Genomic DNA, 6,064 nt, shown 5'->3' on the forward strand with positions numbered 1-6,064 from the left:
TAACTCATGATAAATTCTTCCGGTTAGTGTTATCAGGCACTAACCGAGCATTGTAAGAATGGCCCTTAGTCTTCCTTTTAGTCTGGTCTATAGAGTATAGACTTCGATTCAATTGGACCGACAACGGCGACTACCTGCTCCTCATACTTCAATGTCATCTAAATAAATGTTGCATTCACTTTCTACACATTCAAAACTGTATAGGTACATCTCTTTTTCGTAAAAAGTTATAAAGACACTACAGAACCTTATTATATCAACGACAAATTTGGGACTTCATAAAATAAAATAAAAGTTTGTAATCCTATATAGGACACTGTAGATAATATTATAATAAATTAATATAGAGCCGTTAATTAATAAGGGCCGTTCTTACAATGTCCGGTTAAGACTTGTAGTTAAGTTTAGGGCCAGTTGTACCGTTGCGTGATTAAACATTTATTAACTAATCGTCGATCATATTCATATATTATAAATTTATAACGATTATAGCATAGACCTATTAACTAGTTAATAACTTAGTTAATAGGTCTATGGATTATAGTTAGTAATACTCGCTATTATTTGGTAAAACAAGATAGCGATACGCGCTCTAGTGGTTTAATCCTCAACTCACCGATTTGGGATAAATATTGTGTTTACATTGCAATTGGCATTGAAAATGTGGACATTTTAAAGTTTTCTATATCATAAGTTTAAATTAATCTAATTAAGTATAATAAACTTTATTGTGTTGTTTAATTAATCTTTAAGTATGCACTTATTTATTCATAATAATATTAATATTTTATTGTACGTATTCTTAATAGTTATTTTTATTTAAAGTAAACTGTATATATCAAAGTATAATAAATGATGACATATACATATTTACAGAAATGATTATCAAGAATAAAAAACAACAATATTATTGTTCTATATTTAGATGTGACTATTTCTATTCATTAATTAGGATATTAGTTTCAATTGTATATTTGTATACTGAAGAGTGAAGACCAAAGACCAAAGACCCAAAACTCAAAAGTGTTCAAACTAACAAAAATAAATTATATTTTCATTACACCTAGTTTTAAGTTTATTAGTATATTACAGAAGATAATGAGTACTTATTGTGCCTTTACAATTTAAACAATTCACTGCTCAGTACAGTAAGCGATTACAAATGCTAAGACTAAATATTTTAATATTCTATAATAATTATCAATTCAGAACTTTGAAGTGATATTGTTAGTTTTAAAAATTAATTTTGATTTAACAATTTAACACCGAATTATAACACTTTGGACAGCTCGTATTAAAATTTGAACTTGCAAAATAGCTACAATTGTTCCCACTTTTATTCAATCCTTTTATCTGTCCATTGAATATGAATGTTAGAAATAAATCTTTCTACACTTGTATTATGAGTTTTAATAGTAAACATAAATTGACAAAGCTTAACCCACACAGCACATGTAGTCCAGTGAGTTATTTAATGGATGACTGACATATCCATATCACGTCTAAATTTGTTTTACTTTTTATTACTATCTTTAAGTATCTTTACATTTTAGTTTTAAGGTATAAATTTATTTTCGTGAGTCAACCGAAGTAAAACCAACATAACTATTATTGTTGTATATATATATATAGTATATATAGTGAAACCTCCCAATAGCAGATGTTTTTTTAGTTATTTCGATATATTTCCCTTATATGATTAGCCCTCTGAATAGCAAACACCTCCAAATAGCAGAAAAAATGTTGGTGTCCAGGGGTGTCCGGTATTTAGAGGTTTCACTGGTTTTACTATTTATTATTGAGAGTATGAAACAGATATGATGATATTATGATAAACAGATGAAAAAGTGGCGTTGCCAGAATTTTAAGATGAAGGGGAGTTAAGTATAAATTAAAGTTATAAGTTTTTACAGTTTTCGTTTATAATAAAATATAAGATTTATTAGGGGGGGGATGTTAAATAGGTGGGGAGAGTGAAACACCTGACCCCCCTGACTACACCACTAATTGTTGGATATTGTCATAGGTACAATGTAATATCCAGTAGATATCTAATGTAGATATTTTGTTCTGTGTAGATATCTAATAGTGTACTATGATAGATATTGTATAATATTTTTAATGGATATCCATAGCATTGGAAAAAAGTGGCCATTTGGATATCTAGAATATGTCAAATAGATATCCATGTATATCCAGTAGATATTATGGATATCCAGATATTATATTCAATGAATATCCATTAAATAGCCATGTGCTATGTGGGAAGTAATTCGTCTTGCAAAACTCTTAAAAAGACCAATCCATTTCTCATAAGAAAATTCCATATTATAGTCTATTTATTGTATTGTCTTTCATGCAACTATTTCACTTTTGGTCAACTAACTTAGTATCACCTATGTCAATTCCTATATTTTTTAATATAATTACATGTTTACTTTCAAAATTTTTCTATTGTGTTGAAGTATTTAAGTTCACATAAGAAAATAGATAATATCTATTATCATTGGTACCACAGATATTATTGGTAAAGGCACAATCCATTTTCTTTTTAATAATCATAGGCTGTTGAGTAAAAGTTAATTATTTTAGAATTAAATTCGGTTGAATTGATTACTGAGCTTTCATTTGCTGAGAGAATTGACTTAGAGGAATGAATTTCCATTTATATTGTTCAACTATTATTTATGTAGTTTGTTTTTATACAGTAACTTTAACTACATATTATTTTATTTCCTAAAATTTTTCTAGTAGGATTTTGAAGAATATTTAATTTACTTTGCAATAATAGTAAATCAGTATCACCCATTAAATCAGTAAACAAAATGTAAATTTTATTTATTTATTTAAAATGTATATTTTTTATAAAGCTTTGATAACAAAAATGGACTTATGCTTTGGAAATTTTTAAAATTCTTTCTTTTGCTGTGAATAAAAAAAGTCAGTATAAGTTTTAATATTGCATCATTATTTTGTTCAACAGGCAATAACATCAAAAAAATCTTTAAATCTTTTTGTTGTACACTGCCACAGTTAATGTTGAAAAATAATTTAATATTTTTAAAACTATTGTTTTAAAATATCTGTAGTAGTTTGTATATATTTGTGCATTATAAGTGCTGGTCACTGGGCATCCTATTTCTACTATTTTTTCATCGATAATAAATTTTAGTTTACTAAAAATATTGTTTTTCCTCTTTTTTTTTTAATTACCAAAATAAATGTTTGCATTGTCAATTTGTCCCTAACAAACTCTATACATTTGTTTTAATCAAGTAATAGTGTTTTTAGAATATTTTCACAAAGTATAGAAGCTGTCCACAATTTTTTTTTTTAAACTAAATGGCAAATAAAAACATTAGTGATTAAAACAACTGTTTTTGTTCCTACTTTGGAAATCTTTACTGCTATTTTCGAATCAGCATAACTCTCTTGAATTAATTTAGTGGTAATTACAGCCTGTTGTTCACAATTTAGGCTTGAGTAAGTAAGACATTAATTTTTTCATTTAAATTAGGGATAGGTATGAGACGTTGTTGTTAGCTCTCAATGGCTGACCGGAACTTGTGGTAAGGTCGTCAACTGGCGACTATGAGCTGAGATCTTTAAACCGAAGCACCATGGGTTTGTAATTGAGAAGAGAAGAAAGAGAAACATAAATAATTCCATATATCAATTACAAACACTTGACTGCAGCAGAAGATTTATATTATAATAATATACAGTATAGTAAAACTATAATATAATATATATTTTAAGAGATAGTTTAAAAAAACGACACTCGTGCCAAGAATTTATCTTATGGATATCGTGGTTTAATAGTAATTATCAACAGCTTGATGTTAATTACTACTCTGGTAATGGATAGTACCTATAATCTATTTTACTTCAGCACAAATCAAAGAGGGGAAAATTCACAAATTATACGATTAGTCATCAAGAAACATCTTTGTTTAGTCGCATGTTTTTCAAACAAACATAAAACAGGATAAAGCAATAAAGAACGCAACGACAGTACTATTTTAAGTAGGTTACCAGACTACACCTTACATTAATATATTGTTAGGTATTATCATTGAATATAAATATTATGATATTGTAGTATTTATAACCAATGGTATTATAATATAACTAATACGTACAGAGATGCCAGTGAAAACAGCATTTCAACTCGATGCTGTTAAATTTTAGAATCTGAGTGGAAGAACTAATTACAACATATTTTTTCCTGTTTGCATATTATTCTTTTGGGCGTTAAAAATATTTCAAACTCTGAGAGTGATTTCGTGTCTCTGGGGATTCAACATTTAAAAATTCCTACTTTTCAAAATAATTTCAGTAAAAGCAAAAAACGGTTCTGGAAAATATAGTTATTGCTAAGGTCTGTCTCATCGACACAAGATGCTGATGATTTGCATTATTGCAATTTATCATACCCGTGTCGATTGAACCTAAGACACACATGATCTTCTCTCCAACAATACCTACAAACTAATAATTTTCAAGTCGTTTCCTTTAACTCTAGAAATTAATTATCTTATTCACGAACGTATTCACTACCTTTTACAGTTGGTAACAAAATGTTAAATCTCACGTAAAATAATTTGTCATATAAATAGTCAATAGACATGATTGTTATTTTAATGTATTTAAATTATAAGTACGTTACAAGTACGCGCTATACTTGTACCTCTACTATAATCTAGTTAAACTTATCATTATAGTTGGTATAATTTTTTATAATAATATGGAAGTTGCATCATTTAATATATATATAATCATATAATCATTGGTTTTATCTTATACTTTTTTAGATTCTGGGCTGAGCGAGGATTTTGATTAGAGATAAGATTTTGTGTCACCACGTTTTGGGGCAGTAAAAACGCTTCGATTTTCGACTTTAGTACCTCGTTCGATCAGAAAGTGAATATAGTTGATACTTTGGGAGGGGGGGGTCAAAAGTAAAGAATTCTACATAGTACATAGTCACCATTTTTTTTATAAGTATTTAAAGTTTGAATTTTGACAACATACGTAAAAATGACGAAAATTCGCAAATTATTTTAAGCTAGAAATTAGTAAAAAAAAATTTTTTTAAATCTAAGATTTGAAAATTTTAAATAATCTATATAATATATCCTACACAGATAAACCGTCTCCGCTCAGAATCGTTTTTCGTATGAAATAATATATTATCATTGGTTTCAAATTTATTTCCATCCATTACAGTAACCCACTTGTAACCTACACTGTACAGCAGAGCGACATCCACGACTTACCCGCTTTTTTATTTTTATTGATTACATATATTTGTATAAAATTTACTTTCAGCTGTAATAGTATGTAATATTTGTGTTTAAAATTGACGTTCGGCGTTTACTAATAAAAATAAATTCATAAAAATGTATGAAAATAATTTTTTTTCGCCTATTCGTATAAAAACAAATTTGCCGTTTTCATACATAGTATAATACCTATATAGTTACTCGCTTTTAATTTTTTTCCGAATCCAATTGAAAAATACATTAGAATAATCTATTGTATAATATATAATATTATAATATTTTATAATTGAATAATCTATTACCCATCGGCAATAAAATATTATACGTTTTTGACATTTAACGTGGGAGTGTTAGAAAATGCCATCATATTATACGACGGTGTAAATATTAGTGATTTAATAAGATATTTATTATGGTAGGACGAGTCCCGCGAGAAACAGACAATTTATTTTTTTATTGCATTATACCAATATTTTCAATATGATATTTTATAGTTATGTCTTATGTGTATATATAACCGTGAACATCACATTTTCAAAACATTTCGCAACCGTCGCAAATGTTGGTGTGTATAGCTGGTATCGTATGACTCGCTATATTGATGTATTCGAATCGGTTATTTATAATAGTAATGATGTAAATTATTATTCGTTTTTTCACGACGCGTTAACTTTTTTATTTTTTTTTTTTTGTTTGATGAAATCATCATAATAATATGAAACTCCGAGGAAATGTGCATATACATTCGTTTATCTGGCGTAGATGATGCAGTAGTTGAC

The sequence above is a fragment of the Diuraphis noxia genome, unplaced genomic scaffold, assembly GCF_037042655.1.
Source record: "Diuraphis noxia isolate RWA-SAM2 unplaced genomic scaffold, SU_Dnox_SAM2 contig0003, whole genome shotgun sequence".
Lineage (NCBI taxonomy): Eukaryota > Metazoa > Arthropoda > Insecta > Hemiptera > Aphididae > Diuraphis > Diuraphis noxia.